The following is a 17,995-nucleotide window of genomic DNA, read 5'->3' on the forward strand; positions in this document are numbered from 1 at the left end:
TGAATTTTCCCACAGAAATTAAACCCTAGGAAACCCTAGAAGGCCTGTGACAAGTGATTACACAGTGAAAGCCACTTGTCAATGGCTAATTACACCGTAATCCGGTAAGGAAAACGTCTTGGAAGAAGTGAAATGTGTAATTATAAATTATGGCCATCGATGGATTTTTAAAGGCTCCATTAATAGCTTCTGCCATGCCGCATTATCTTCAGGAAAATAAAATGAATGGGGCATAATTTGAGAGAGTTGCATTAAAGGTGAATAATGAGAGGGGGTGAATAAGAGCGGTTGAAAATGTTTGAGAGAGAAGAAAAGAAATATTTTCATCGACGTTGGAAAAGCATCCCCTTATCCCACCCGACGATACAGATATGCCAGAAATCGTTATCTCCAACGAGTATTGCGCAGCGCAAAAAGCAGTGAAAAACCTGAAGAGAGTCGTGCAGTATTTTGCTACACGATTGGGAGAGTGAGAGGGATGGAGTATAACTGGACTTTCGTGAGAGTGAGAGAGAGAGATAACAGTGAAGAAGAGGTAAATGGGTACGCCAGGAAAATGCGCTAATGGCCAGACAATGATCGGCATAGCCGGCTCTTCCGAGTCCAACGTATAGCTTTAATGACGCGTTCTCGTTTTCAAACTTGCAGTGAATGAAAAGCTACCCAGATATGCCCGCCGGCTACGTAGAAAGTGAGACAGAGATAGGATAAAACGAAAAATCTACCACTCGATATGCACACAATGCGTCACATTCTCTCATCATTGTACAAATTTTTTTTTTCAATTCACTCGGTTTTTCGAAAATTTCCGGTTCTAAACCGAGCGATGTGGGAATAGAATTTTTTTATAATAATTCTAATGATCACTGGAAACAAATCTGACAATTCCTGATTTTGTTTAAAAAAAATAATGCGGTGTTAAGATACATTTTTTCGACGTTTCTGTGTATTATTTTTTCAAGTTGAAAATTTGGTGGTTGAAAAATGAAAAGCAACGAGAGCCCCTCAGGATATGCATCGATCCACGTTGACGCCTGAGAAAAATATTTTGTGTCAGCGTATCATAAGAACCTCGGGATGTTGAAAAATATGAGAAGAAAAGTGAGGGACGAGGGAGGAGGAATGAAGAAAGGAATATTCTAAATGAGAGACATTGCGCCTTTGTCTCGTTTCCGCTCATCTCCATGCACGCGCGCGCACAACCCCACGTGAAAAACCTCCATGTATTTTGCATATTTTCTGTATATATACGTCTCTCTTACCCGTAATCGTACGGAAATACTGGGCTTGAGACGACCTCCTTCAAATTTATGTCGCATTGTACTCAAATATTTTTTTAATGACACTCACAGTTCATCCCACTTCGTACTTTTGCGATTATTATTTTTTTTTTATATTTATAATGCTCTTCCTGTATGTTATTTTCCTCCCCTTCATCGAGGTTTTTCTCGTATTTTATTTCACTTGCAATCCGAAAATTCAGGCCGTCGTTGCATTGTTCTCTCCCGTTCAATATCTTCCTTCCAGCATTTCTCAATCTCCCGTCGCCTATCGTCAGTGCAAATACTAACCGAAAAAAAAAGGACTATTAATTTCGCGACTCTAATACAGCGGTGGTAGAGAGGGAATTGTCAGCAAAAAACTGGAAAAATGAGAAGCGCGGATTGAGGAAAATAAGTAGAAATTAAAAACGGATGAAACGAGATAAGTACCAATCGAAGTGGAATACCGGCACTGGTTCATTGTTGATGACCATTATATACCCTATCGCTCAGGAGAAAGGATAAATGCATGTGCCCTACCACCGTAGGGTGAATGGGGTGGGAGATTGTACACAGTCATCGGACAAACTGATAAGCCGTTTAGCGCATCGTGAAGCTTCCGTGGTCGCACACAGTGCGAACGTTATTGCGCGGAAGCCTGATAACATTTTACCACTAGTACTGTTGAGCCTCTATCATTCTCATTTTGACCGGCCAACAAAACCAGTTAACCGAGAACAAAACGTGTTTGTAAAAGGTCGGCCATTCGCTGTGCTCCGCTGATGTCCTTGGTACAATGTAAATTCAGTAATTACCGGGAGAAATATTCCGTCGAAATGACAAAATTATAGAAAATCAAAGCGACGAAATCCACGATTCCGGCATTAAAAATTTTTTAAAAACCCCCAAAAACATAAGCTGCAAAATAAAAAATTTTGCAATGCAAAGTGTGAATTATAACCCCAACCACTTGTCCAATTTTTATTTTTCATCTCACAGAATTTTCCCCCGCGTTAAGATAATATCCAGAAGCATAATTCAAACTTTCTCCTGAAAATTTCTATTGGATTCATCTCTCCATGTAAATACATTGGATTACCGGTCTGCAAATTGGCAAACCTCGGAATTTAGCGAAAGGTCAAATATTGGTTTAATAAGTCCCCCCGGAAAGTTGAAGAGTCATAAAAGTTGCAGCCGAGGACATCATTTCAAGGAAAAAAAAAAAAAAGTAAATTTTCTCACATAGCCGCTGAAAGAGGCGGACCGAGAGAATTGTTGGATACTCTCTGGGACCGCAACAGGTGCAGAGAGACCCAAGAGATGCCTGAGAGATACTCCAGGGGTAGATTTCGTTGTAAAAGGTACTCGGTGAAACTAGATAAAGCACAGTAGACGAAACGTTACTCTCTACTGCATTATAGCCCCTCTACCCACTGTTGGAATACACTGAACTCTAACGAACTCGTTACATCTCTTTCTGTCTCACCAACACCACTGTATAATACAAAAGCTAACCCCGGGCGAATACGCTATAAATATCGTTGAACCCGGAATACGGATAATTATCGAGTTCGCGTCTGTTCAAGAGAATAGAAATTCCACGGAAAATTTATAATTTCGTCTAGTCAGCAATAATGCGTTTAGGGTTGAACTGTGGACAGGGGACAGTACCGTATACCACGTACCTTGTACCAACCACCGTGAACTAGATAGTGGTAATGCCGACTAAAGAATTATGACGCAACTGGAATACCTCGTACATCAAGGGCGTATTCTTAATGTTACGTAGCTGAGGCATACTTGGGCGACCGTGATTTCTATGCGGGGTAACCGCCATTTGTGGATACCAGGGGCTAATTTACGAGCCAATTAATTCGTGCGAGACCGGCCAACTACCCTGGGAATTTACCCCCCTCCCCCGCCCCTCCTCCCACACTCACACACACTGAATGGATAAGGGCCTGCCGGCTATATGACATTGTAAAAAGTCATAATTTTTTCAACAATTTTGTCGTGTCGAGCGAGGCAAAGTTCGATGGTTATTTCAATCCCGAGGAAATGTTTTAAAAAATCATCGTTACGATAACAATAAATGTTGCAGGTTCAATTGTTCCATTGAAATTAAATTATAATCTAGTCTCAAATGCATAATTTCCTAAATATGATTTGACCTCCAAAATTATTCGGGTGTTTCCCTCAAGTTTTTCAAGCAAAATCAAATCAAATCAAATTAGCTTTAGAAAAATAATTAATTGTAGAAGTTACGGTTCCTCCACCTCATAATTTTACCTCACTCGCGTGTGGTCAATTTCGTAATCAGTGAGGGACTTTTGAATTCCGTAATTTTAAGGGACCATTTTTCTCACATACGACGATGCCGTGGCCGTCAGATAGACCGTTAAAAGTGTATAAATAATAAAGAAATCATCTCGTTCGTTGAATGACATTATTTTTCCCCTTTTGAGGATAGATTCTGTATAAAAGTGTCCGCGGAAGTGGTGTGTGACACGAGCTGGACGAACATTATGGATGACATTGTCAACGACAGAGGGTCGTAGAGGATAGGCAGACAGTGCGAGCGCTAGTGTCGGGGTGCAGAGTGCAGGAGACACCAAATAATTCATCCCTTCGTAACCCATCTTCCTTCCCCTCATCCCCCATTCGCCCGCCACCCCTCCCCCATCCTAAATGGCTTGACGTTGAATTTTCACGTGTGCGGGTGGCTGTCGAGCCGCACGACGATCAACGACACCCACCAAAAATACCGGCCAGGATTTATCCTCTCACCTGGACATTTTCCATCTCCAGATACCGTCTAAATAAACCCCGAATAAATTTTGTGATTTTAATTACACGTTGGAGGTGATGAATTTTTATTATTATCGTAAACCATCACCGTTGGTTGTGATTTAATTGGCGTTCGTGAAGAACGAAAGTGGACGAGCTAAATAAAAAGGTGAGAGGATGGGGTAGGTCAATCGGAAACCGGAAGACGACCGATACCGGTGTGGCAAACAGCGATGATTATTAATCACTGGCAGGTCCCGCGTGCGACTGTCAGCGCCACTGACGGTGGCCCTCCGCATTCACCATAGCCTACCAACCCTGACTAATCGTTTTGCCATTACGGATTAATATACCCCAGTGTGCCCACCTCCCCTCGGAATATTCAGCCCCAGCGCAACTTTTTTTTTTTCGCCCCCTCATTTTTTTTTACAACTTCATTTTTGCCGATTAATCTACCCCACAGAGACCTTCAGTCTAATTTAACCCCCAGTGGTACAGTCTCATCAGGGCGGTTTAAGGCATTTGAAAAAGAGAAAACCCCAGTTGAGGGATGCACTCTCTGCACTGATAGAAAAATTCCGTTAATGCTGCGAGTGAATTCGGTTGAATTTTTTTTTACCCCTTAAATGAAAATCACATGCGTTGGAGTTAATGGGGGATGGGTTAACTACGTCGAACGTTCTTAATATCAAGAAATTTTTTTATCTATCAATGGATGGACTACAGTCAATGTCAATTAAAGAGGCCAAGTACGTATAGACGATAAGCCGTTCTCACAATTCTCAATGTTTCCTGTCGTATATGTGACTGGATATTCCCCTGTTTTCCCAGAAATCCTCATGTAAACCAGGAAAATCCTGGCGGACGGCTTATTCTCCCTCTCTGGCATCCAACTAATGCAGCAATAAACATGCATCTACGGGAAACATACTGGCTTACTTGTGGGTATATAAAGCGAAAGGCTCTCTCGCAGGTCGTTATGTTGCCTGAGTACTGCGATACGGGGGCAATAAGTTACGTCCATTTCATTTTTAGAAAATAAAACCAAAAAGAAAAAATGAAAATGACAAGCAGGGGTTCGAGCCCGTCGGACAGAATGCCACTACTTTTACTGTCATTAGTCTCTGGCTTCTTATTATTTATAGCAATGGCATTGATAATAAACTATCGAATAAATGCGTCCACAGACAGAAAATTGCTCTAAAAAATGACGGAATAATAATGCAATTTTTCACTGAACGTTCCATATTTTTTCTGGAACACTCTGGACTTCTCCTGAACGTTCACTGAAAAAGTGTGTTACTGTTCCGTAATTTTTACAGAATATTACTGTGACTGACAGATTACGGAACGAGAAAGTAACATTTAATGAATTATTCATATTCGGGACGGAATGAAAAAATTGAAAAATCCCACAAATACCGGACCTCATTACCATTGTTGAACGAACAATATATCAACAACAGAAGATTATCCACAAAGCTCGATTTCAATAGCATTGATCCTTATCAGTGCACCACAGGTACAGCTGATATCTGTATCACTCAGAACTTGGTGAATGGATTTGAATGCATCACGGCTGCATCCCAGTTTCTCAAGTAAATAGATTCATCCATTCGCTGGTTGCTAGTTGGAGGAGTCATATTTCGCATCTCTGGCCTACGATGAATACCCGAATTTCGGAATGTTAGTCTAAAGCAGGACAGACTGGAGTTGATGATGTGAGCAGAGTGTTATGTATATGAGGAGACTTAAAGTTCATAACTCTCAACATCGATAAAATTCGGATTTTCGAGTTCACTTATTGCGTGACCATTAAAAAAATTCAAGTAAATTATGCTGACAGAAAATTCCTATAGAAATTATCCTATCGCTCTCGGATTCCGATTATTATCTGCCTAAAAATTATTGGACTGTCAAGGTAGACTTTACGTATCACGAAAATAATTTTTTCTCTCCCTGAAACAGCAGAATAGTTGCCACAGACAAACAAATTATGAAGGGTTTGATAGCTCGGTCCAGGGATAAACCAACTGCTGGGTAATATCTACGATGATTGGACCGTTGGCAGACTTATAGAGGTCGAGGTAGCCAGTGACGATGATACCAGTGGGCTCACTCCTACAACAGTTCACTGGTTCCTCATCCAATGTTTATCCACGAAAAGCTTGACACACGAGCTCTCAATGTACCTCAAAGTCCATGTAAAATGATACCATACAGTTGTATTTGCATTAAAACTTTGTCTTCCCCTGGGAATGTAAATTAAAAAAATGCTGGAGTTGTTGAAAGGATTGAATTCTCTCGAGAAGAATAGTATAACCCATAGAAATAAGAGGAAAAAGTATTTTCTTGGCTTTTACTTTTTTTTTTCAACTCTCATTTCTTTTCTTCACGGTGAGATAGCCCGGTTTTTATGCGAATTATACGGAGAGAGGAGAGTGAGACGGATTTTGTCCTGCCTCTCCTTTCAATTTTCCTCCTTCTCTCGCACTCGAAAAAAGGTCATGCCGACGGCATCTTTAATCCCGCAATGCACCCCACAAACAAAAAAAAAATATATATATATGCAACTCCCACTGATGCCACCGTATGACATTCAGCGCTGGATATGGAAGCGAGAGAGAAGAATGAGCAGTGGTGGTGTATCGATGCAGCGATATCCACATCGAGAGATAATCTTTTGTGTCAAACGGAAGAACGAAAATCAATCATGCCTCAGGGTAGTCAAGAATAAACGTAAACATTGACAAAGTCAGTGGAAAGTTCGTAAAAGAATTTTCTTTCATCGAAATATCTTATGCACAAACTCAAGTCAAAAAGAAGTTGTAAAAGATGAACGAGGACTGCAAAAGGGGAGGTGGGGTAAATCCTTGGGAATAAACCACAGAGCGAGTAATCCGATTTCACGTCTACCGCGTTGTTCCTGTACCAACACACCACCTACTGTACTGTCTCCATTACCTGATTCTCAGCAGTACTCCTGCTTGGACAAATTCTGTTGAAACACTTTATCGCCGAGTGATTTTCACTCGTGAGGCAATTCAATTTCCACCGAAAAAATCGTTTTTTCCTTTCTCCATTGCCTCGTTACACTTTATTTAACTCTTTCAATTTGTCATACCATTATTATTTTTTTCCATTTGTTTGGTAAATCCTGGATTTCGTTGGCATTCAGGTATGGCCAGTCAATTATTTCGCGGCAGTGGTCACCGAAACGCTCGATTTGGTGGACTATTAAACGACAAAGCCGCAGTCCTTTCTGCAATCGCAATCGCCCTTGCCACGATATGAACCTGGCAACTCATGTACCTTTCCCTGGATTTTTTTTTTACTCTCTATTTTGCTTTCTTTTTTTTACCGAACCAACAACTTGCTCAGGACTCACCCTACCGTGTGGAGCGCCTCACGTTGCCAGTGTCGCTGGCTGTACTACTGCGAACGACAACCGTGTAATTCACGTTTCTCGGTGTGCCGAGTTAACCGGAAGAACATCAGATTTTTCAGTGAAATGATGGCTTATCCACTTTCTGACTTTTCGTTTAAGAATTCTAACTTTTGTACAATAAAATTCAAGTTGAAACCAAAAAAAAACAGGGAATGTCACGAGAATATATTCTCCAAAAATCACCGATCAATTCACCTTATTTGCAGTATGAAATTGTTTACCGTTAATTTATTCGGGGCAGATTGAACAATTTTAAATTCTTCATCACCTGGAATGCATCCGTTTATACGACACGATAAGTGGAAAAACATTAAAATTTACAAGATGTTGAAATAGTTTTGTAAATGATGCCAAAAATTTTGGTCTATCGGTCACGATCTAATGGTACTGGTGACTTGGATGAAGAGGATTTCTTCTCTAACTCTCCATGACACTAAAAATAAACGTCTTGGCTCATCAATTTCCAGCGTGAGTTGCGTACGGGCAATTAGGGTAACTCTCGTTGAGCACCTGCCGCCCGCATACAGCATCAAATATTTCAAGTTTTCTTGCGTATCCTGCTCGCTTGCAGGGACATTGAGTATGCACAGTATCCACCGATATCTATGGCGATGTAAATTATTTATAGTACCCCAGCTACTAGAATATTGCAGTACGGTCAAAGCGGAAGTATCACTTGCAACATCATAATTTTTCATTATTTTTTTTTTTTTATCGTCTTTTTCACTTTTACAAGGATGCATTTCATGTACAGGTGACATTGAATCGCTTCCAGTTACAGAGGCGTGAGCAGCTCCAGTTAGTACCAACGCTAACCAATGATTCACTGTCCAACCACATCACACCGAATGTCTTCTACTATCTACTGACTTTGCACCCACATACATCACTCAACATTTCTAAATTTACATGTCAAACGTTCACTGGTTAACATGATTATTCATTTCAAAGTTTCACATTCAGCATCATCGCATAAATACATCAAGACACTCATCCCTTCCCACCTACGTAATTTCAACTATTTTTGATTACCAATGGAGCCATTGTAATCGTTTAATTTTAATTTTTACTCTTGACTTCGTTGGGTTATACCAATTTGTTAAGACCCACAAGGTAAAAGAATCCATTTCCTCAATAAAAATAAACCAGACGGAGCTAGTTAATTTCAGCTAATAACCAATCAACGTTGAGAATTAAATCAATTCCCCAAGTCCTTACCAAAGTCGTTGAGAGTTTCCGCAATTTGTTAACGAATTCCAGTCGCGTTTTTTCATTACTTTCCTCTCTACAGTGCTATTTCTGTGGTAAAATACGATGCGAATTTTTTCGTACCCGAGGTAACTTGTTTTCTGATGTTGACATGCCACACGGCCGATTAATTCCCAAGCACGATGTTTTCTCGGCAGACTGGACACGGAAAAAAAAAATTTCCTAAATTCGTGGAGATGACGTGAGGAGTCAATACACAATGTTGAATTTGGCCTCTTCAACGGTAAGATAAATGCCCTCGTGTGGGCGGCTTGCAAACTACCGTTCCCTGAATTATTCAACGAATCAAAATGCTGCTAATGGGTAATGGCTAATGCTCAGTTCACATCATCGAGTTACGAATTAATACCAGCAATTATTTTCACCCTCGAGGGAACATTGAAGGGAAATAAGAGAGTGAGCATGTGTATGCAAAAAAGAGTTCCTCGAAAAGCGGACATGAAAATTCAAAGCTATAAATTCAATCCCCATCACTCCCCCAGCGTCAATACTATCAGAATCGACTGAAAAACGCGAATATATTCGAGAATGAAAAGCACGATTGTTCAACTTCATCAGTCGCCAATAACATCGCACCTAATTAAATTAAAATTTTCCATTTTTTCTGCATTCAAATGTATCGGAAATATCAGCTAGTCATTCAATCAAACCCCTGGGACTAATAAATATCACATTCGAATATTACGATATTATGTTTCAAGCACCGGATAGCAAGGGACAGTAATGCACGGCAATTTGATCCCTCCTGTGACGATTTAACCTCTCGATCGCTGTGACATTACCCATCTCAATCGAGAGACATAAAATTTAATGAAAAGTGTAAAGTGAAAATGACATTGTATGCAAAGAAAAAAAAACAATAAAAATTACAAAAAAAAATTTGTACTGTGAACTCATTCCAAATTTTTCCCCAATATATTTCCCTCATACACAACATAAATTAACCCACCGTTAAAGTCATTAGTGTCTTTTCCATCGTCACTAATAAACCTCTAATGAAAATATAGTCGAGAGCTTTTCAAATGACGTATAAGGCGATTCAAAGCCATCGCGTTGTCCTCGGGTTATATATTCCAGGGAATAGCCACTATATTGCAGCCTGTATGGCACACACACACTACCCCACCATCCAACCAAAATGCTTAGTATATATGTATGCATGTAACCACTAGAGAGAGAGAAACATCATAGTGTCGAGTTATCTCTGCCGCTGACTGGATGCCCTCCGTCGTTCCTAGGTAATCCATAATCACCGAGCTGTTCGCATACACACTACATGGCCCACTGTTTCACGTACGCCACGAAATTGATATCCTCACACAATTTACCAACGCAAACATTCAATAGCTCATTACCCATTAATTATTACTTACATACTATTCAAACATTAGTTTTTTGGAATCGTTTATTCATTGTTAAGCCCATTCGCTTGAAATAACGAATACACTCGATCACACGAAAGAAAAAATCCTTCAAAAATTACGTATCTGTTCCGTAATCTGCGAGTCAAGTCAATATTCCGTAAAATTTACGGAATAGTTACGCACTTTTTCAAGAAAAAGTCCAAAAGGGCCAGTCGTAATTGTTCGGTAATTTTTACTGAATACTTTCCGTGCGGTAAAAATTACAGATCAGTTGGCATCATTTGGAAAAAAAAATTTTCTCTTCAAATTAAGTGTCAAGGTCATCACCAAGTGAAAAACAATCAATTGCCTAGTAAAAACCCTCGAAACGTCTCATATTTTATGAACAATATGATTGATATAATATCGCAAGTAGTATAACCACAATGTTGAAGACTATGGAAAGGGAATTTAACGGCTTTCACTAAGTCATCACCTCTTCTCTAAGTAGAAACTGAGTTTGGAGTCATTGTCAGCTGGTGGTGTGCAGGCAGGCAATGGGTTTACTGAATAGGAAAAGGGAAGAGGGAAAATCTGCCACTCGTACTCGAGACACTTGACTCGGGTGGGGCGCTAGACACTCGAAGTGTATAAATTTTCGGGGGAATTTCTTCAATCTACTGACTCCTCGCTTATCCTGCTCGATAAAAAGTATCGCGCGTGCTAATAAACAAAGGAATAAAAGTATTGATCGATCATAAATCTCGATTAAAATGATGAATTATCAATTCCGTTTATTTCTCGTCCCATCCGAATCCTGATAAATTAGTCGAGCCAAGAGTTAACTATTGCCAAGATAATAGACGCAAAAATAAATGGAAGAAAAAAAATAAGAAGATGAAAAGGAGAATTTAAAAAATAGGCTAATGCCGGAGTTGGCTGGAGAGAGACCTGGAAACCGCAAACGCAGTCATAAGGGTAGAAAACGTACTGAATATGCGGCACTGTGATATTGAGAGCACGCTTGGAAGGTTGCCAGTATAAAAAAAAAATACAGACATTAAGAAACCAGTAACTACAGATAGACAGTGAGGCTTTGTCATACGAGCGCTTCCAATTACGTATCTATGTGCAAGACCCCTCTTTTTTCCCTCCTCCTGGTCTCTTTTTTTCCAACTGTCGTATGAAACGTTATCCGTGCATTCGTGTTCTCAAAGATCTAGAATATCGAGAACCAACAGAAAAAAAAAATAAATAAAAATGAAAAGATCGACAATTCAATTTTTCTTTTTTCACCTCCTCACCAGAATTTTCATGAATCCTATTTGCAATGAGACATGTCAATATCACAACGTCGTGCTTTGAAACGTGTCTGGACTGTGGAAAATTTGAAAGTCCGCCTCTGAGACATTCACCAGAGCCGACAGTATTAGAGGCCCGCATGAAATGTACATGTGAAACTTGCACCATTGAACTTATCGGCGGTTCAAAACTATGCTAAGACGCGAAGTAATTCTCACTTTGACACTGTCGTCGTTCCACATCAATGCCAACCAGACTTTTCATATTTACCCATTCCCTAACTGCGACTAGACTATTCTCGAGTCTTCATAAAGTCACTTTAACCCCCTATGACCCATTGTTGTGTCAAAGTAACTCTCTACATGCATAGCGCACATGTATCAAAGTTGAAATTGCTCAGTTTCCCCCATTTTCATATCACAGCAGGGTCTGTATGTACAAAAGTACTTCCCTAGAAATGCCTCCTCGATTGTCCCAGTGGATCTTTCATGGCTACTTTTTGAAATTTTCAACTCACAACAGAACGAGAAGAAACAGAAAAAATCCTACGGTGAAAATGCAGACTGTTTTTATAATGAACGCAACGAAGCACCAAATCTCATGTTAAAAATGAGATGAGAACAAAGGAGAGGAGAAAAAAAAAATGTGAAAACATGCCTAATCATCCTCATGAATGGATAAAACGAGATACGAAGGATGATGTAGATTGAGAGGAGAAAAATTTCGCAAGTCGTTCGCAGCTGATATGAACTACACGCATAAAAATAGGCTGTAAAGGTTTCCGGATTTACGCGCCAAGATCATGGATAATAAGTTTTTTGTATATACTTTTTTTTTTCATTACGCTCGAGACACTTTTTACGAGACAATAGGCACATAAGGAGGCATGGAAAATTATCTAGAGAGTTTTCAATGTTGAATATATTCTCTCCAGCTGCTCTCCATGTATATGGCTAGTCGTATTCTCTACAAACAGATAAAGCTTTGTACTTTTCTTTTTGTTTTAGTTCCAAAGTTTACACCCCAGCAATATTTTACGATGACAGTATGAGCACGTGGGACTCAAATGAAAAAAAAAAAAGAGAGAGCACAGTATATGGAGTGCTTTTTTTTCCTCAAAGTGCTGAGTGAAAACCCTCATTAGTATACGGATTGAAGCGGTATGTAGACTCTTAAGGGTAGGTAACGAGAAGTTGGTGGATGTAACTGCGAAAAAAAAAATTACGACGAGAACTCGCGAGAAAAAAAAAAACTAAGCCCTGCAAAGGGTGGCCAGATGACGTAAGGGACGGCCCTCCTCTTTCGCAGATAAGAGGAAACGTCTCACTGGCATATCTCCAACGCACGATTGAGCTCAGTACCACTAAATCATCGATTAACGTCTCGTTAGGCTAAATAGAGCCGCCTTTTTGCAGCCCATCCCCATTCTATTCTTCCAGTCGCATTTCCCACCCCCCCTTCATATACTATAGCGTCATAAAGCCAGTCTTCCATCTGGAAAGATAACCAATCAGATCAAACCTTTCCCCTCTTTCATTCTATTTTGATTTCAAACATTCCGATATCTATAGGTAGACACCCCATTGCCAATGAACACAATTAATGGTGTGTAAATAATTCACAACCAGTTGCCATCAAACTTCCAGGGGTGTTGAAATTGAAATTGAAATTATCCATACCATGATTATTGAAAATAAAAATAAGTCGATAAATTTTGCAGTTAATTTTCAACAATTACAATACATCCACTATTCGATATCTCTGAGTATTGATTTATCATTCCAATCGATTCACGATTAAGTTAAATACCAAAACGGAATTAAGAACACGTAGTTGACCTGCCAGTTGGGGTAGGTCAATGGGTACAAATGATAAAATCGAGACACGCATACAGGATTGAGCTTTTTACGGCCGTTAAAGCCCCCTTAGAAGACTTGGGTTTACATTAATGAGATTAAAATTACCCTCAAACTTGTCGCGTTATGCGAACGTTTAGATGCAACCGAACATTCCCCCAACTCGATCGTAATGCTTTATCCAACAATGGAGTGTCCCTCAACTTGCTCTCACCGAGGATGTATATAGTGAGAAGTGGAATAAAGCTTGATTTACTTCTTGGCAGACTGTCTTAGCTGGGCGTATAGAAAGAGAGTAGAAAATGGAGGGAGTTAGTGAGAAGAACGATCAGAGTCGCGCCGCTTGGTAAAGCTTTAAATTCTGAGGAAATGCAAATTCCATTAAAGTTTCAAGGCAGCACCAGCAGTAGTAGGAGTAGCAGTAGCAGGAGGCTGTGTCGGGCCGTCCGAGTCGGCCGTAAACCCAGGGGCAATACAGCACGTACGTTTTAATTGAAACTACAATTTTCCGTTTCTCAGTCAGTTACGTAGTACCCTTTCTGAGACCATCAAGGACTCATGATGGTTTACGGAGGGCTGAGAGAATAATAATTCATTCAGTACAACTCAGAACACTTTACGATTATTCTGACTTACACAAAAGTGTCAAGAGTACGGTGCCAAAACATATCACTATACCATGAAGATATGTCAGTTATCAACTATCCTCATCCAATGATGAAAACTTTTACATCAAACCAACTGAGTGCCCAACTATCGACAGTTATGACGTAGAGATTATCGATTTTCTCATTGGTCTCATCATATACGAGTAAATCAACATCGTTGAAATGAAAATACATTCTAGAAAGTGGATGGTACATCATGAAACTATGGCTGTATAATATATACACTACCCTTCCCTTTCGTTATAACAGAGAAAGCCAACCAAGTTGCATTATGCATTTCACCACTGAGTTCGTTAATCATCCTGGTTGGGACGCAGCTGGTGCCAACGGCCAGGGTAAACCAGTCCGTACCTTGTCACGGCCCTGCTAATGGCTCCGATGGAAGACATGTTACCCGCACGTCGATGAACCTCAAATTCATTCTGATAAACCACTTTAGATTTTAGGATAGTTTTTTAGTGGTGAGTGAGAGAGTCTCATGAGACGTTACTTTGAAGGGATGGACTAGCTACAGGGTGGAATATACGAAATTAATTAATTTATTCCTCTATTTATTACACTACTTTTCGTCCTCAAGTACTGCAACTTCTTCTAAGTCAACAAGACTTTGGAAAAACTATTTTCTCCTCATGAGAGTAATGCTTTATCCGGGCTGACTAAAAAGACGAACAAACTACTGAAACAACGAGTACTAGTCTTCAATAAAACAATTTTCCATTTAAGTTCGAGAGGATGAAGAAGGAACTGACGACAACGTCGGACAAGAAGGTAAGGAAAGACGTGGAGGAACAATAGCCAGGGTGGACATGTAAATACCATAAATTCAATTCAACTTGTAAAAAAAATCGTAATCCACATTTTTATCGCTATTCAATCAAGACAAAGACGAGTGAGTAAAAAAAATCTGCTGAATATTCAGACCAATGGAATTGATATTTCCCAAGCCCTAACCAAGAGTAAAGGAAATTTCAAGTACTTGAATTGCACGCTTGAACGCCCTTCTATGATCCACACGCGTCTCGGAACAGTATCGCCTTATTTCCACCAAGAGTCTCCGGAAATTCTCGAGTACCAGTGGGGAGGGTTATCCAGCTTAGTCAGGACTATGCTAATGCAAGGACTCTGCCTGTCAGCCACTTGAAAACTACCAAAGCAAGCACCATACCATTATGGATACTCCCAACGAATCAAATCATAAACAGACCTGTACTATCATATAGGCCCATATCCAACAAATGGCTCACTTAACAATAGTTTATAGTAAAATATCCCGAACAACACTTGAACAATTAATTTTGGAAACAACAGCAACTGACTTATTATCCTCGATACTATTCACTTGCCATCAGTAGAAACTCCCCCGAAGTTGGAGTAACTTCTTTGGGATTATAGCCTACCCCATCAAGCGAGGATTAAGCAATACAGCTATTGTATCAAGGATTTGGATATATTCCCCAGCAACTACTGTATCAAGGTGAATGCTTTCTATACACATGTATAAGGCCATTTTCTTCAAACTCGGAGGACAATAGCCATCATTTTAAACATCTATGTGTACCTGCCACCTGAGACACCAGAACTATGAAAACTGCGGATGGAGAAAAAAAAAAGTTACATTGCTTCATCTTTACTTAGGGAGGTTTTCCCATGGGGTACGACGGGGATAAGGTGCGGCAAATCGACCGCTTGACATTCTTCACTAACTTCGAAACAAAAAAAGAATGAAGAGGAAAAAAAAAGTTAACGAAGTACTCACTAGCACAAGTTCACTGGACGTTTCCATGAAAAAAACTTCGACTCTGATAATCAGTTTTGTTTTTCGTCTGGAAAAATTTCTGTCCAGTAAACTTGGTAAATTAATATTGAATGTTTATGCCGCTAACAATTCGAGGGTTCAATTGTAGGTAAGTGAAAAATATTAACAGACGGGGTTGACGGAGAATTGCTACAGAATGAATTATGAATTTCTGGCAAGTTTGATGACAGGAGCAGCGGACTCTTGACTCTAGAGGAAGCTGTGATACACACTACTCTCATCCGAATAGTAGTAGAGAGCCTGTGGATACTAGTCTGTGGGGCTGCTCGTATATTTTTTCACCATCGAGCGCCGTCGAACACGAAAGGGGCGGCGATAAACTTCACAAACAGGTCACAAGGGGATCACTGGCCGTTCGTCATAACAGGCATAACCCAGCCGAGAAACGACTGGGTATAAATGTGGTCGACTAGTTGAAATTTCCGGGCACGACTTTTGTTCTGCACAGTCGTTCTACGCTTAAACGATAATTTTTTTTTTTTCCTTTCCATCAACTCATCCGCGAAATTCATCGAAATTCAACTTCACAAGTACTTTCAATTGTTCCGCCATCATTGGCACTTGCATCACTGCATCAACTCGAAGAGCAATTTAATGCGTTCCATGTTTTATTTGTCAAAGTAAGTTGGATGAGAAAAAATCGAGGAGAAGTAGGAGATAATAAATCGCATTAAATTAATTACGATTGAAGCAAGACATAAGCCTAGTGGCCTCGTTTCCCGTTTTCAAAGTCTTCTTTGTGTATTAAGGTATCGATTTTTGTTTGCACTGGCTTTTAATATAACCCTCCATCTCCAATATTAAACTGAGCTACTTAACGAAGAGACTAGACAAGATATAAAAATCAACTTTACAAGTTGAAAAAAAAAAGACGAGTAAAATTTATGATAACAAGAGTTCAAATATGTACCATAATTTATGAGATATTCGCGTGGCATAAATTCGTCTGTACGAGTTATCCGTACAAACTTGACTATTTCCAGGTACACGTGACAAATTTCAACACAGAAATTGGAAAAATACGGCACCAACATACCGAAAGGATAATTTACACATCCCCACGGATTTGAGAAATCGATCCTAGCAATATCCTCTGTACATGGAAACTTGGAAAGCACGCCCAGGAGTGTCTCCAAGTCGTAATGTATAGAGATGCTTATCACCACCACTGCTACAACATTCTACCAATGGTAAATCCAACCCATCCACAATCCCGAAAACTTACTCGCTACCATCCTTGGAATCAGTTTTCATATCACTGTTAAAAAGATTAATCTCCGCGTTTTGAGTACTTATTGATGTTTCACGTTACTTTGACAGTTTCATTCGTCAAGTAGATAGGAGTAGCAAGCAATCCTTAATCGTCAATCTTCCCAGAGATGCCCGTCCAAGGCTATCCAATTCACCAGGATGACCGTGCTGAAAAAAAAAAATGCCTACCTACCCTTCACATCAGCCCCCGCGGATTAATCTCGCTCGACCTCCACATCGGACATCGTTTCCACCACCGACACCCCCCAGTGGTCCCAATTACAAGGAACTTCCAAAGCCAGAGCCCGGCCAAATTGTCCCCTTCAATTGGATCCAGCAATAAAAAAAACCATCAACTAAATGTGCACAATTTCACCCCGAAAGAATCTGAAAATTATTGCTTCTACCAATGGCATTTGTTCACTCTCAGTTTTAGTTAAAATAATATCATAATGTTCAGTAGGTTCTTCCGCCTTGTGCAGACAATTCAACCTGTCTGGGAAAGGCATATCCATGAATAATCATGAATTAAAGAAAATACCGACCTCTTTCGGGCGCCATACAAGCACGAGGGAATCTCAAGCACACAACAATGTGTCGAGAATTTCTCATAATTGTGATTTAAACTGATGGTGTAAAATACCGACATGACTACTAACAATGAAATAATATTAATATTCAAAGATGTCTGTATTATCACTTTGTAAACTGTTTTTCAATAACGAGCCACAAATTTAACCCATCAAAAGTCTTTCTTTCGTTTAAATATTTCCTCATTCGTCAAGAGCTTTCGAGAACGGACGAGCGCAAGAAGCTTCTTCGGATTGAAAATAGATAGAAAATAAATATTTCCTCATTTAGGCTTGTCATTCAGATACACGTGGTACCGTTCCCACAATCTCGTAATTCAGTTATCGAAGATGAAATTGAATAGAAACCAATCAATCTATTGCCTGAAGGCCCTTGTACGATAGCCGCCAGTTGCCAGGTCTT

General features: G+C 39.9%; 2 protein-coding genes across 2 annotated transcripts in view; one reads left to right on the forward strand and one right to left on the reverse strand.

Moving 5' to 3' along the window:
* LOC135163495 (RNA-binding protein Musashi homolog 2-like) overlaps positions 1-17,995 on the reverse strand; it is an 80,334-nt gene that overhangs the window by 47,476 nt on the left and 14,863 nt on the right. The window lies entirely within an intron of this gene.
* The window catches only part of LOC135163496 (interleukin enhancer-binding factor 2 homolog), a 51,864-nt gene that overhangs the window by 13,015 nt on the left and 20,854 nt on the right, over positions 1-17,995 (forward strand). The gene's annotated exons all lie outside the window — the stretch shown is intronic.

This window comes from Diachasmimorpha longicaudata, chromosome 6 (genome assembly GCF_034640455.1).
Source record: "Diachasmimorpha longicaudata isolate KC_UGA_2023 chromosome 6, iyDiaLong2, whole genome shotgun sequence".
In the NCBI taxonomy this organism is placed as follows: Eukaryota; Metazoa; Arthropoda; class Insecta; order Hymenoptera; family Braconidae; genus Diachasmimorpha; species Diachasmimorpha longicaudata.